The sequence below is a fragment of the Rattus norvegicus genome, chromosome 9 (genome assembly GCF_021556685.1).
Source record: "Rattus norvegicus strain SHRSP/BbbUtx chromosome 9, alternate assembly SHRSP_T2T, whole genome shotgun sequence".
NCBI lineage: Eukaryota > Metazoa > Chordata > Mammalia > Rodentia > Muridae > Rattus > Rattus norvegicus.
Window position 1 is genome coordinate 85924827 of NC_141542.1, and position 15413 is coordinate 85940239.

At 40.0% G+C, this 15413-nt stretch overlaps 1 long non-coding RNA gene across 2 annotated transcripts in view; it reads right to left on the reverse strand.

Moving 5' to 3' along the window:
* Positions 1 to 3967, reverse strand: part of LOC120094697 (uncharacterized) — a 99972-nt gene extending 96005 nt beyond the window's left edge. The window contains exon 1 of one of the 2 annotated variants that reach the window (XR_015629970.1): positions 3729 to 3967. This is a non-coding gene — a long non-coding RNA (uncharacterized LOC120094697). The remainder of the gene's footprint in view (positions 1 to 3728) is intronic. The other variant, XR_015629971.1, reaches the window with a different exon arrangement.
* Positions 3968 to 15413: the final 11446 nt, after the last annotated feature.

A 15413-nucleotide genomic window follows, 5' to 3' on the forward strand; every position in this document is an offset into this window, starting at 1 on the left:
GAATTGTTCCAAGAACAGCAAGCTTATGTGGCTCCAGTAAGAGAGAGAGGGAGAGTGACAGGAGCTAAAGCTCATGGTGTTCATGACAAGAACCAAAGGAGAAATGTGTGTGGGCATGCTTTGAGTATCCAGCCCTGCGCCCCTGTGAGGATTAACACAGTCAGTCACGGGTGTTTCAAGTTGCCCTCTACAGAAGCAGGTCACCAGGGGAAGGAAAACACTTGAATGCGAGTTGTACTGGTGTCCCGCCCTTTCTGAATGGAGGACCCCTCTCATCTTTGTTTATCAACCAACGCATTCGGTTTTCAATTTGCACTGGGGCAAGGAGTCTTAAACATAAGACCTTATTTTCTCACCTTCATACATCACACTTGAAAGACAAGATAATATGACTGAAGCTTTTTGTATGCCCAAATACCAGACGACACAGCACTTTGCGAAGCCGAGATTCTTTCCTGGTTTTTTGTCACACAATGCCTCGCAGGGGATGGGAAAGGGACAGCCAGACATTCCGTCTTCCCGCTCCAGCATTCATCTCCCACTGACTTTTCCAGTGGAATTTTAAAAATGGAACGTGGGTGGAAGAAATGTGGGGCTGTCGTCCAACCAACTTACTCATTCATGAGTTCATTCACTCAGTAAGCGAATACTTACCGAGTCCCCCTCAATGATGCTGATGTTAAAGATGGGGATTCCAGACCCGGCCTTTATTATACTAACCCAAGTCTCACAAACAGTAAGCATGTATTCACAGTTTTCATGCTGCTGTGATTGTGTAAAAACCCACGAGAAGCATCTCAGGGGAGGAAGGGTCTGTTTTGGCTTACTCTCAAAGAAAGAACAATTCTATGGAAGTGAGGATGGCACGGTGGCAGAGGCACGAGGCGGCTGGTCGCGCTTTCTTCTATAGTCATGAAGCAAAGAGAGAGGAATGTCGATGTTTCTGTTCCTCACTCTCCTTTTTTCTTTTTCTTTTTCTTTTTTTAACTAGTATTAGATTCCAGCCTATGGATTTATACTGTTCACACTGAGGGCAGGCCCTCCAGTTAAACCTTTTGGTAAATGCCTTCATAAACACATCCAGATGTATGCTTGCCTGGAGAGTCTAAATCAAGATAAACCATCACTCACAGGAATTCGGGACTTAAAGGAAGATTCTCGTTTATCGGCTTATCTCTCGCATGTGAATATATTGTTAACTCATAAGGATGATTTGGACACCAGCTTCCCGGACAAGAATCCAGGAACTGCCAGCCTCGCATGAAGAAAGTATAAATGTCTAGAGGTATGAATAGAAGCGGGGAGGGTGGTCTCTGGCAAGAGGAAATGTGGGGGCTGAGGTGCACGCAGAACACAGGATAACTAACAGTCTATGTGGGCAGTTTCGGTGGATGTGAGCTCACCTCTCTTCTCCGAAGAATGTATCAGGAGACAGTTTTGCTTGGAAAAGATTTTTCAAACCAAAGTCATCAATAAAGCTTGTGCCTGTTTCAATAAGTGCTGGGTCCAGACCGTTTTGTCTTTCTGACTCCTACACATTAAATGCCTTGGGAAAGCTGAGCCGATAGTGGTGCATAATAAGATATTAGGCAATTGTGGCCATCAGAAATATAAGGAAGACATCATTCGAATGAACCAGCCACACTATTTCTATGAAGATTTTTATACCAGCATTAATGGGGCATAGGAAATAGCCAGAGCACAACCAGTTACTCTTCCGTTTTCCCAGAAGGAAAAAAAAACAAGCAATAAGAAGAAGCATGGAAAACTATTAGGAACTGATAAAGGGAAGGGTTGAGAGAAGAAAGTTTCATATTCCATACAATAGTCCACACATTCCGGACTCCAGACTCAGTTTGCTTCAACATGATTTTTGCATATCGCTCATCGTTTTTTAGTTAGAACAGGACAGTGTTAAAATGAGGTTAGATCCATGTGAAAGGTTCAAGATCCTTATTAGTCTCCTTTGTACACAAACTAAATATTTTTTCCATTTAAACAATATGGTTAGGTAATAAAAAAAACTTATAGAAAAGTCAAAAAACTTAAAAACTTCATCGTAGTCAAAGGCTGATTTTTACTCTGTCAGTTGCTATTTGTCTTGGGGGATCACTTCCAGATATGTTGATAGCATTTTTCCCTCATCAAACAACTCAGAGCCTCGGGAATGTAAGAAAATGCTCTACCACTGAGCTACCTCACCAGCTGCCATAGGCAATTTCAAATGCTTACTTCTGGCCACAGATTGTGATGAGCGAGAACTCATTCCCAAATTTACATATTGGCAGTGGTGCACGAGTACAAAAGTAGAAATGAGCTACCGACTCATTCAGCCCAATCTCAAAATCAAACTTCCCATAAATATTATAGTGATTATTCCTGACATCATCCAGGAAAATCACACTTCGCCCATCAAAAGCATACAGCCATTCCTCCAGTCAGCCCATTTTGTCTGATAATACCCTGTCTGGGTCTCTTGTCTGCTCACTCTCTGTGTCTGTCTGTCTGTCTGTCTTTGTCTCTTTGTCTCTCTGTCTGTCTATCTCTCTCTGTCTCTCTCCCTCTCCCTCTCCCTCTTTCCCTCTCCTTTTCCATCCCTCCCTCTTTAATCTGCCTTGACTCAGTGTTATGAGATACTGATGTTCCAAACCTAAGTTCTAAAGACACTGTTCCCCGTGTGCCCACGCCAGCCTCACTCTCTCACAGCATGTCCCTCTCTGCCATTCAGCACTCTTGGACACGTTCTTGGCTTCCAAGAGCTTCAGCCTGCATTCTCTGCTAAAATTATCCGCTACTCCACCTGAACCTGCGAGAGCCCTACTCCTCCATCATAACTACAACCTTTCCAACTCTCCCCTGATCCTTTCTGGGTCAACTCTCGTGCTTGCACATGGTTAGATATTTGTGAGATAGTTTACAATTACGATCAAAAACTATCTGCTGGACTACGGTGATAGGAAAATATTGGTGCCCACAAGATGGCCAATCCAGTTTAACTCATAGCTGTAGGCAGTTCTCACAGGACGGGCACCAGAGGGTATTCACTCTGAGGGTATTTATGTTTTTCTTTTTTAAAATTCTCTTTCAATCTTCCTTTCCTTTTATTTACTTTCTCTTTTCTTTAAGAAGACAATCCTTTTATCAAAGTGTAGTTTATTGAAAAGTCTAAGGAGCCAAAATTGAAGAAACCCACTCCTGGGCTTCCACCTCTCTGGAAAATGACTTCATTTGGAGGGAATGTGCTGTAGTATTGATGTTCCTTGCTCTGTCATACTCGCCTTTTGATAGGTTTTCCTGACTCTCTCTGATTCCTCACTTAAAAAGCAGGTTACCAATTATATCTACTCCTCAGTGTTTCAGAAAATATTCAATAGACTACTACAAACATGAGTTGGACCAGTTATGATGGGCAGTCAGTCTTTACTGAGTACAGGGGAGTTGAAAGAGCAGGAGAGTGAAGCCAAATGAAGAGTCTTTCAAGTACTAATACCATTGGCTGGGATCACTGTTTCCCAAATGAGAGCTACAGTATAGCAGGGCAAATATTTGCATGCTGCTTTAAAGGATGCCCACTTATTAAGTTAAGGACACTGTTGACTAGTTTAATTATTCTTACTCTTTAAAGTATCTGCTAGAAATAAAAAAAATCAAATGCATCTATGCACACATTTTCAATTTTCCAATCAATTAGCCCTGCTAAGCAGCAACACGGCTATCCAAATACTCACTGGATGCTTTCGCTTTCCTCTTTAGCACGGCGGAGTTCTACCAGAAAAGAACTGTTCCTCTACCAGATAGAGACCGTCTGTCTTCCTCTGCTCTGATTCATCTGCTTTGTATCACCCCCAAAAGAAGTTCCTAATACTCGGTGGAGCAAAACTGTGACGGAGAAAGGCCGGAATGTTACATGGACTCTGGTCAGACGCTGAGAAGGAGGTGCTGAGATGAGGAGAGACAGCTCAGCACTTAAGAGCGAACACATCCTGCTCTTACAGAGGGGCCAAGCTCAGATCATACCGGAACTCGATGTCTTCTTCTGACCTGCACTCGCATGCATATGCCCCCCTCGCACACACACCCACACTTTAAAATATAATAACTCTTTTAAAAAAGAAAATACGAGCAAATATTTGCCTCAATAGGAAGGCTATTCTGAAAGTCCTGACCAGAAACAGGCATAAATAAGCGCTTTATCATTCCAGAACTGATGTTGTATTGGGAAAATAATAGCCTAAAATTAGAAACAGCTGAGACATCCTGAGTAGCTGATTTAAAAAAAAAATGCCAGAAGCTTAGCTAAGACTCTGTTCCTTTTAACTGAGACTAAGGAATGGAAAATAGCTTGTTTAGATTATCACCTATAATGTACAGACAGAATATTTACTAGAGTCAAGTAAAAACCTGCTGTGGCCGTCCCTTTAACTGAGAGCGTGAAGCACCATTTAAGGAGTTTCTGATGGCATTCCTCTGTTGTGACATGGGTCCTGTGTTTGTGTGTAGACCCAGGCAACAGGGACAAGGGAAGGAGAGAGGAACAAACACAGGGCAAAGAGGGATTAAACACCGAGGGAAAACCCTGGCCTCTAGCCACCTGCACCTGGTAGACAGTGTTAAAGAAAGTAATAATCATAGCCCCACAGATTTAAGCCTAGGGCCTTGCAAATGAAGAATAGTCTATTAATTCTTTCAACAAATATTTATTAAGCATCCATTACCTGTCAGGCAGTTAGCTAGGAGATAGGGATACAAAGATATGGAAGAGAGCCTCTTCCCTTGAGGGGATTTCAATGTCAGGGTGAGGCCAGCAAGTGAAATGTGTGTGAATTCTTTTAACCAAGGTATACATTACTGGGAAAACAGAGATGAGAGAACATGTCTATCTGATGAAGAGGAGGTAAGGAGCTGAGGACCAGAGAGAGCTGAGGAGATGATTCAATATTCATGTAAATCTAAGGCCCACACAAATCACAGGGCTTGAGATAGAAACCACCGGTGTGTAAGGAAATCGTGTCCAAACACATTTCTTATAAATGCCAAATACTTCCTGATCTGGGATGGGCCAGGAATATAAGATAACAAGTTTGTTATATTCTATTCAAACGAGGAAGCAAAGAAGCACATGAAATTTAAACCTAAAGAAAGGAGTTTAAAACAAAAATAATAGTGAAAATCACACTTAAAAGATTTGGCGGAGGTGAGGGCGTAGCTCAGTAAAGTTCACTTTCCAGGCCTATGTAAAGCTCTGGGTTTGAGCCTCTGCAAGCCTACACATAAAGAGTAATTTGATAAACCAAAGAAACCACGTTGAGTAAGGTGCATCAAAGATTGTCTTGTGCATTTCAGCAATATCAATTTGAATCAATTGAATGTTTGTTTCCTTCAATCCAGAAAGTTCCCAAAGGATTTTTTTAAAAATTACAATCTGTGCCTTATTCAGCAAGAATTACAATTCAGGGAATTAAAGAAAAATTTCTTCCAGGCGCGCTTCCCCCCCCTCCTCCCCTCCCCCTCTCCCTCCCTCTCCCTTTCCTTTTCCCTCTCCCTCTCTCTTTCCTCTTCTCTCCTTCCATGACCTCCTGTGAGCCTTTGATCATCTAAAAGGAATGTGTGGGTGGTGTGTAACCTTTCAAATGCTGTTCTGCCAATTGACTAGAGGGAAGTTTCTTTTCCCTGCCCCTCCACCTTTCCCCAAGTTCTGCACAAAACCACATCTTGCTGCATTGTGAAAAACTACTCAGAGGTGCCCGTGACAAGTCTCCAGTCAAAAGAAAAGGGAGTTGAGGCTGTGAAAGCAGACAGCACCCCCTCAAAACCAGATTTTTGTGGCCCCAACAATCCAGTCTCTTTGTGTGGGATGCATAGTAGTTGGTGAATCATATTACCAGCTATATTTTTAGAAACTGAACCAAAAAAAAAAAATAGCTACTGCCTCTTTACTTCTTTAGAGTCTCAGAAATATCAGAGAGAACAACCAAAGGGATCTATCTGAAAGTCAGCTCTGTGGTTATTATGAGGAAGTAGTCTAATTTCAACAAATCATCCTGAGATAAAAGTTCATTCAAAAGGCAGTGGTCTGGCTGAGTCCTGTCTAGTCCATAAAATTCTTCTTCTGGTGGCATGCCCTTCAAAGATGACCGATAATATTTGTTGTGCAGTAACTACCTTTGATTGTCAATGAACAAATAGGTCATTTTTTATGCTGTTTAGTTCTTGTTCCAGTTGGAAATGTGCATGATATATGGCACACATAACCACTTTCACTATTCATTCCTTTTACATTTTTTGTAGGATAAAATAAACTTCCAAATAGAGAATGACTGGGTATATAAGTATTCGACTAGAAGCTACATGAAAAGAGAAGCCCTAGAAGTGATAATCAAGAAGTAAATCTTTCCTTCCTTACCAAACCTTCACTTTGTCCTGTAACCAAGGTACCAATGGATGACCAGAGTTGGAGATGGATTATTTACTTTAGGAACTCAGGCCTCCTCATTTAATTGTGAGTTACTTTCTAGAATCTCTTCTCTATCAGGAAATCAGGACCCAAAGCAAGGAAACCAAGTTTTGAAATGGGAAAGGTGAGGTAGTGATGGAAAAATCGAGACAGTATAATCGTATTTTGAAGACAAGATGTTATCACCCACAAAGGCATCTGGTTTTTGGAGACACTTGGCTTCAAATTGGTCTCTGAAGTCAGAGGTAGTAACACAATGTCTGTGCAAGGTCACCCACTGAAATGGGCAAGTGAGGGTAAAGCATAGCATCTCCATGCCTTTGCTCAGAGACCTCACTAATGCTTCCTTTTTTCTCTAATGATTTAAACTACCAGGCTTATAATCAATGTACATTTGTGGGCTTGTGATCAAGCATTATATTTCATGGTTCACTTTTATTTCTCTGCCTTTCTGCATCTTTTTGTTTATTTGTGTTTTCCAAGATTTTGAAGAGTGCTTGGATATGAAAGTATTGAAAACCTTGTAGTCCAGGGAATTGCAATCAACTGTAAGGAAAAACAAAAATCATCACAGAACTTTCTCCTCTGTATGCTACGAGAGAAGAAAGGTAAACATGAACCCCGTTCTAAACCCTTCTGTCCTAACAATGGTAACCTGACTGGATAATGTGCCGGTGGAATCATGGCATAAAAACTGTGGGAGTAATCAAGCAGGATCTGTTTGGGTTTCAGGCCCATTCCATGAGTTGGAACCCACGCCTAGCACTGCTTGGGTGGTGAAGAAACTGAGACTAGAATGGCCAGAAACAGAGAAAAACAAACTGATTCTATTGTCTGCTAAAGAAATGTAGCAATATAAGGACATTCTGCTAAAGCCATAGATCACTAACTTAGTCAGCCACCATCAAAAAAGCTTCCATCTACTTCACATGGGAACAAATTCAGAGACCCACAAATGGGCAATGTTCAGAGAGTAAGAGTTCTTAGAATACCCAGACCTGAATGGGATGTCTCCATCAAACCTTTAAGGCTCAGGAAAGTTTTTGGAAAAAGAGGCAGAGACTGTAAGGGCAAGAGGGGGCAAATGATACCAACGAAACAATGCTTTTCAGAAACAACAGGATTGATGTAGCTATGAACTCAAGAAGACTATGGCAGCATGTACGGGTCCAGGCCAAGTGGAGTCCCAGCACAGAGAAATAAGTAAGTATACATGATCCCATCCCCAACCAAGAAGCTATCTCTGATTGACAACTGCTTGTAAAGGTAAACAACTTAGTTTTATCCAATGGAGTCTCACTAGGGTATATAATTCAAATTAAAGGGCCCCATGAGTAGATGGCCAACTCAAAATGCACCCAGTGGTAATTGGAGATGGCGTTTGCTTATTTATTTGTTTGTTTTCTCATAATGCTTTTTTCTTTCTTTCTTTCTTCCTTCCTTTCACTCTTTCTTTCTTTCTTTTTTTCTTTCTTTCTTTCTTTCTCTCTTTCTTTCTTCCTCTCCTTTTCTTTTTACTTTTTCTTTTCTTATATGTTATGGTGTTCAGTCCTGTGTTTCTGTGAGATTTCTTTGTGTTCCTGTGTCTCTTTGGGCTTAAATGCTTCTCATTACCTTTTTGTTGTTGTTGTTGTTTTTGTCTATTATTGTTTTGTTCTATTCTGGCTTTGTTCTTTTATTATTTGTGCGTTTATATTTTAGAAAGAAGATGTAGAGTTGGATGGCTGGAGAAGAACTGGGAGAAGAAGGAGGGAAAATCTTGATTGATTGGTATGTATTATATAAAACATATGTTCAATACAAATTTAATTTACTAATTTTAGAAAAGAGAGAAACAAAATCATGGAATTTGAAGATAAATGGTCAGGGCTACAAAATGTTATACTTACTGAGATAACCCAATCCCAAAGAGACAAATGCTGCATTTTTCTATTATAGGTCTTAGCTCTAAACCTTAGGAATAAACAGAGACACCGAAAAGTAAGAAGAGCCATGGGTGGCAGAGGGAAGGAGCTCTATCTGAAAGAATAGCAAGACACAGGTACTATGAAGGAGCAATGAGAAAATCAGGGGCGGGAGTCAACATCCTCAACCAAGAAGACATTAAACTGCAACAAAGACATAGATTCTGCCTCATACTGTGCCAGAAAATTTTATACCTCTTATTAATTTAAGAAGAAACCAGAAAGTTTTAGACCATGGATAAAACAAAACTCCTATTTCTCAGTAAAAAAAAACAAATTTCTTAGTCATAGATTGTGGAGCTTAAATACTAATCCATCTACTTATTCCCTCTAGAATCTCAAGCTAGCATATTGACCCCTCAATATTCTTCACTCTATTTCTTTTTTTTTATTATTAACTTGAGTATTTCTTATTTACATTTCGAATGTTACTCCCTTTCCTGGTTTCCAGGCAAACATTCCCCTAATCCCTCTCCCTCCCCTTCTTTATGGGTGTTCCCCTCCCCACCCTCCCCCCATTGCCGCCCTCCCCCCAACAATCTAGTTCACTGGGGGTTCAGTCTTAGCAGGACAAAGGGCTTCCCCTTCCACTGGTGATCTTACTAGGATATTCATTGCTACCTATGAGGTCAGAGTCCATGGTCAGTCCATGTATAGTCCTTAGGTAGTGGCTTAGTCCCTGGAAGCTCTAGTTGCTTGGCATTGTTGTTCATAAGGGGTCTCGAGCCCCTTCAAGCTCTTCCAGTTCTTTCTCTGATTCCTTTAACGGGGGTCCTATTCTCAGTTCAGTGGTTTGCTGCTGGCATTCGCCTCTGTATTTGCTGTATTCTGACTGTGTCTCTCAGGAGAGATCTACATCCGGCTCCTGTCGGCCTGCACTTCTTTGCTTCATCCATCTTGTCTAATTGGGTGGCTGTATATGTATGGGCCACATGTGGGGCAGGCTCTGAATGGGTGTTCCTCTGTCTCTGTTTTAATCTTTGCCTCTCTATTCCCTGCCAAGGGTATTCTTGTTCCCCCTTTTAACTTAACTTAACTTAAAATGACACTAATATGTCCCACAGACCATTAGTGATTAGTGATGTATTCCCCAAACCCAGGATTTTCTTGGGTTTTACTTTTTGTGTGCCCGACTAACACTCAGACCATTATTTACTGTTCTTATTATCCTTATGCACATTTCAAAACAAAGCTGCTATCGTGTCATAATTACAGCTTGGCCTAAATAAAAAGCACCACACAGACAAATGTGCATCTCCTACGATTACCTACAACATATCCCTTGGCTAAGATGTCGGGGAAACCTATTTCTATTCTCATGGAGTAGTGATCAGAATATTCCTTCTGTTTCTAGTAGTGTTCCAGTCTAGATGAACAATGCTGGCTGTGACCATCTTGCCTAAAGTCACCTGAATGACCCCCTGGAGGCAGCACACTGTATCAGGACACACCAAGTCACACGGAAGACTGCCTAACAGAGCACAGGACCATGGGAGGAACTCGGCTTCTGGAGATGTTTCTTCTAACACGGGAGATTAGCCATGGTTCTAGAGACTCTGAAGGACTTGAGAACTATGGGAACAAGCTCTGGAAAAATGAGCCAGAGAGAGTAATTCCTCTAATAGGTGATCCATTCATGTACTGGAGCCACAATATTCTACCACCAGAAAAACACACACAAGATGCAGGTAGCTTTGATGTAAATTTATTAATAATTGAATGTTACTTAGCAACACTAAAAGAAAAAAAAAGACTAGATCTTTAAGAAAACATCTCAGAGTAACAGAGCAAGTCAACTCTTCCACTGGCCATTCTACCTGCCCCAATTCTGGGAACAGGAATAAGATACAAAATTCGAAAGACTAGAAGCCATGATAAAAGTTCAACTGTTTTAAGTTGGTTGGTATTTAGTAATTTAATATTGGTTTAAAGGACGTTGGGCTCATCTTCTCTTAGACTGAGTAATGAGCAGTAATTGTGTGTAAGAACACACTCTACATGCGAACTTCTAAGCATCTAAGTCTACTTACCTTCTACAGCCTGGAAAGTATTCCTTTGAGGGAATTATATAGTATTTCTACAATTGGAGACATACTAATAAAACTTTTAAATATTGTGACTAGAGATGTAGACCAATCCCACAGGGAAACAAGAAAGGTTTGGGCCACTGCTGTCTTCCGGAGTGTTACTCTGGCCAGTAACATCACATCATCTTGAAAGGACCAAGATTCCTTCCAAAACAAAAAGAATGTCTCCAAGAATACAAAGTAAAAACAAAAACAAAAACAACAATAACAAAAAAAAAACCAAAACACTTTGCTTTAGACATAATCAAATATCTTACATATTTTTAAGGTGAGGAAAGGAGTTTGTCATTTAGCAAATATCTTGGTTTTGGGACAAAGTGCATTCTGGATTATCGTATCATAACAGTATTGTGTAGCAATGTTTCTCTTTCAAGTCTATGCAGAGTTACAGCTTTTTGTTCCTCACAAGGCGTGTTGAGGAGAACATACTGAATACCAAAAATTCTAAAAGTGACAAAAACAACTCAGAGATTCACAAAAGCAGACGAAGCAAAAGGGGAGCCCTTTAAAAGGTCAAAGAAAAATCTGAATAAATACGGTAACTGCATTTGTCCTCTGAGGCTTCTGAAACTCCTTTAGGGGCAAACCACCTTACCAAGTGCAGTAGTTTTGAAAATGGTTTCACTTCTTCTGGTGTGTTATTATCTAAATCAGTTCAGCACTTCCTTTGTCTGCCCATCAGCAGGTCCTAAGGCACTCAGAAAGAATGAGGTTCCCATGCTAGGTACTTCCCCAGAGCCTACTATTATTACTGCGTACACTTGGAAGCAGGTTCTAGAATGAACGACAGGCATTAGGTATGCTTTTCCTTCACAGTGGCAGGAGAGTTTGCAAAATGCAGATCACCACACACTGGTCTGTTGAGGTTTGAAAGGAAGTTTGGAAAAAGTTTGGTAGTCACTCTTATGCTAAATTCTAGAGACATCGAAGGAGATAAAAATCTATGCTCAGTCTTTTGGCTTTTAAGGCGAAGTCTTTGTTGTCAAGGTCACAAAAATGACAGCAATCTATAGCTATTCCTTTTAGGAGCATTTCAACTTTAAAGAAATATCCTACCTCCAAATCGATCTAGAGAGTCAATGCAGTCCACACGAGATTTCAAAACACTTTGTCAAAATTCAAGCACTGATTTTGAAACTAATGTCAAAAATGAGAATGATCTGGGATTACCATAGTAATTCTTTAAAACTAATAAATTTGAAGTGAGGAATTACTTGATTTATACAATCAATTTTCAAATTACTTGATTGCAATATTTAACATAAAACTACAAACAGTTGAAAATATATGTGTGAATTATTTTTTCAAGAAGTGCTAATATTCAGACTATATAAGAGAACTTCTAATAATTTTCAAATGTGCAATATGGTTAATTTTATTTAATAGAACACACAGTTATTACTCTTTAATTTTATATAAACCAGCATCTCTCTGCCACCCAGTTCTCAATTCGGAATTTTGGATAACTAACTGCCTTTCTACTTTTCTTTTCTTATTTTTCTCTTTTTCCCCCTAAGGCAGAGTTTCTCTGTGTAGTCCTGATTGTCCTGGAACTTACTCTGTAGGCCAGGCTGGCTCTAAGTTCAGCCATGCATCTGCACCTAAGTACTAGGATTAAAGGCACACTGCACCACTCAGCACTACACTGCTTTTTAAATACTATTTTCATAACTCAAATGCATGCACTCCTGTGGTATTTATCTATCTATCCCCCACTTATTTTAACCATAATATCACTGAAGCTCTTCTGAATTTTTGAAATGGCAGGACTTCCTTTTTTGAAAATTCTGAATAATATTCCACTGTGAATATATATCACATTTTCTTTATTTAATTGACATAAAATTATATCACTTCCCCTGCTCTCTTTCCTTCAGACCTATGAAGCTACCCTCCTTTGAACTTGCCAACTCTCAAGTTCATAGCCCCTTTTTATTTATTATTGTTAAATATATGTGTGTATACACACACATACATGTATATCTATACATACATATATATTCATGTATGCAGACATGCATGTATGTATGTATGTAGAAAGTTAATCGATCTGCTGGTTGGATGGTGTGTATATGACTTCAAGGCTGAATGTTCTTCATTGGACAACTAGTAAGAGGGCTCATCCCCAAGAGACACTGATCCCCTCCTCCCAGCAGTCATTACGTAACTACCTACAGTTTTTCCTCTAGGGAGATCCCATGAAGCTTTCCGGGTTCGTGGTAACATGTCCATCGAGCCTGCCATTGTTCTGGTCTTGTTTATGCAGCTATTTCTAGGAGATACTATTTCACAGCAGACTTCCTGGTATTCTAGCTCTTACAATCTTTCCACCCCTCTTCCACAATGTCCCCATATCCTAGATGCAAGAGCTGTGATATCTATGTATCTGTTGTGTCTGGACTCCTCACTATCTGCTGATCTCTGCATTGTGTCTGGTTGCCTTTTTCTGTGATAGTCTTTATTTGCTGTAAATAAAGGTTTCTTTGATGAGGGGTGATATCTACACTTAATTGTGGATATAAGGATAAGATTTAGAATGTAGTAAGGAGTAATGCTGTCCTAACAAAATGGCACACACAGATTCTTTTCTAATATCTATAACCTCACAAGGTCTGGAAGGCTGGCTGTGCATGATTTTCTTCCTATTAAGTAGGCCTTAAGTCTAACTAGACAGCTACTGGTTACCACCAATTTTGAGTGTCTTTTCTTGCATCATTATACATACTTTGGCATGCTGGTAATCAATGTCCACAGCTCCTGCAGCATTAAAACAGAACAGTTTTAATGCTTCCCTTCCTGGGTCCCATGCACGTATCTTGGGACCATGAAAGTTGGGTGGAAGAAAATCTTCTAGGATCCATTTCCAGTCATCTGAATCCTTCATCCTAAATGTTCAGTGTCTTCCTTCAGTGATAGGGACTCACCCTCAATCTTTCAGAAGCCACTGAAAACTATATCGTTGATCAATATTGACTTGAGTCATCTAGACCAACCACTTGAAGCGAAGTTTCTCCTGCCTAGTATTTGGGGTTTGTTAGTCTTTGGCTTTTATGGGCAGCATTGCCAAGCCCAGGAATAGAAAGGCTGCATGTTCTCTCTCATCTATGATTCCTAGCCCCAAATCTTCAGAGATGAGTATCAAACAGGAACCAGGAAAGTATAAAAGGGCTGGGGTTGTGGGGTGGGCTTGGGAGTTAATGGCAAGATATAGGTGACAATGACAGAGGAAACTGAGTACCTCCTACTGGGGAGCAGGGAGGGAAGTCAATACAGAAGGAGAAGGAGGGATGAGGGACAAAGGTTTTGATAAAGCCTCAAGGAATCATATTATTTATATTTACCTAAATTTATACACAGTCCATATATGTGTATACATATACATCATATTGTCTTTATCCATTTGCTATAGTTGGCTCTCTAGAAGGCATGTGTTATGCACTTTCCCCCAATGAAAAAGCATTGAGAAGTAAGAAGGGAGGTGTTTAGGTCATGAGAGCGCCATTCTTGTGAGTGGATTAATGCTATATATTTATATATACATATGCACATGTACATATGAGAAGGGCTCATAATGAAAGCCTCAAGATTGAATTGCACCACCTGGTCTTTTTCTTTGCCTTTACATCATGAGGTGCTGTAGTAATGAGATTTTTGGTAGATGCTGAAGCCTTCAATTTTGGATATTTCAGCTTCCAGAGCTGTAAACCAATAACTTTCTGTTCATCACAGACTATGTGACATGTCGGATTCTGCCATACGACAAAATGAATCAAGGCATGAATCACCCCGAAGATATTTGCAATGGCTCTCTATCTTAACTGTGAGAAACAATGCTGCAGTGGCTATGGGTCATGGTTAGCTATGTGACTTCAAACAAAGTCATTAATGCAATTCAGCAGGAAGACCCAAACGTTCCCAATACACTAGGAGAGCTGGGTATTTATATGGAACAAACAAAACAAAACTCTTGACATTGATCTCCCACTCTTAAACAAAATAGAACAGATCCTAGATGGAAGGACAGAACCACACTTGAAAACATAGAAGGAAATGTACTAGAAAGTCTTCACAATCCTGGGTTGATTCAAATATTTCTTATCTTTAAAATGAACACACACACACACACACACACACACACACACACACACACACACACACACATATTCTCCACAAAAAAAAAGAGCCCACAAAAAAAAAAAAAACCCAGTCAATACAACTACCAATTGTCTTAGTCAATCAGCACCTAAAAAGGCATTCAATATTATCTAACATTCAAAGAAATGGTAATTAAATCCAGGAGCTAGAGCAGCCCTTCTCAAGATTTGGGTCATGATCCCTTTGGGAGCGAAGTACCTTTTCACGGTGGTCACATATTAGATATCATATCAGATCTTTACATTATGATTCATGGCAATAGCAAAATGACAGTTATAAAATAGCGACAAACATAATTTTATGGTTGTGGGCTACCACAACATGAGGAACTGTATTTTAGCTAAAATTAGGCACTATTGGTCCAGAGGACACAGGTTCAGTTCCTGGCACCCACACAGTGTCTCACCACTGTCTAGATCTCAGATCCAGGGAACCGGACACATATATACAGGTATACATACATGCATGCATGCATACATACATACATACATACATACATACATACATAAATACATACCAATTTTTAAAAAAGCTTTTCTAAAAAGTACTTACAATCTGATACAACGGCAAAATCACTAGAATGGTAATTTTTAAAAATCAAGAGAGACTGCTATCAACCGTTAGTAAGGATGTGAAACAACTGAATTCCCATATATTACGTGCAACATTCATAGCTGATAATATATAATGCTGCCCTGCTTCTAAGAAACACTTTTAAAGAGTCTGATTTCTTAAATGACCCAGCTATTTGGC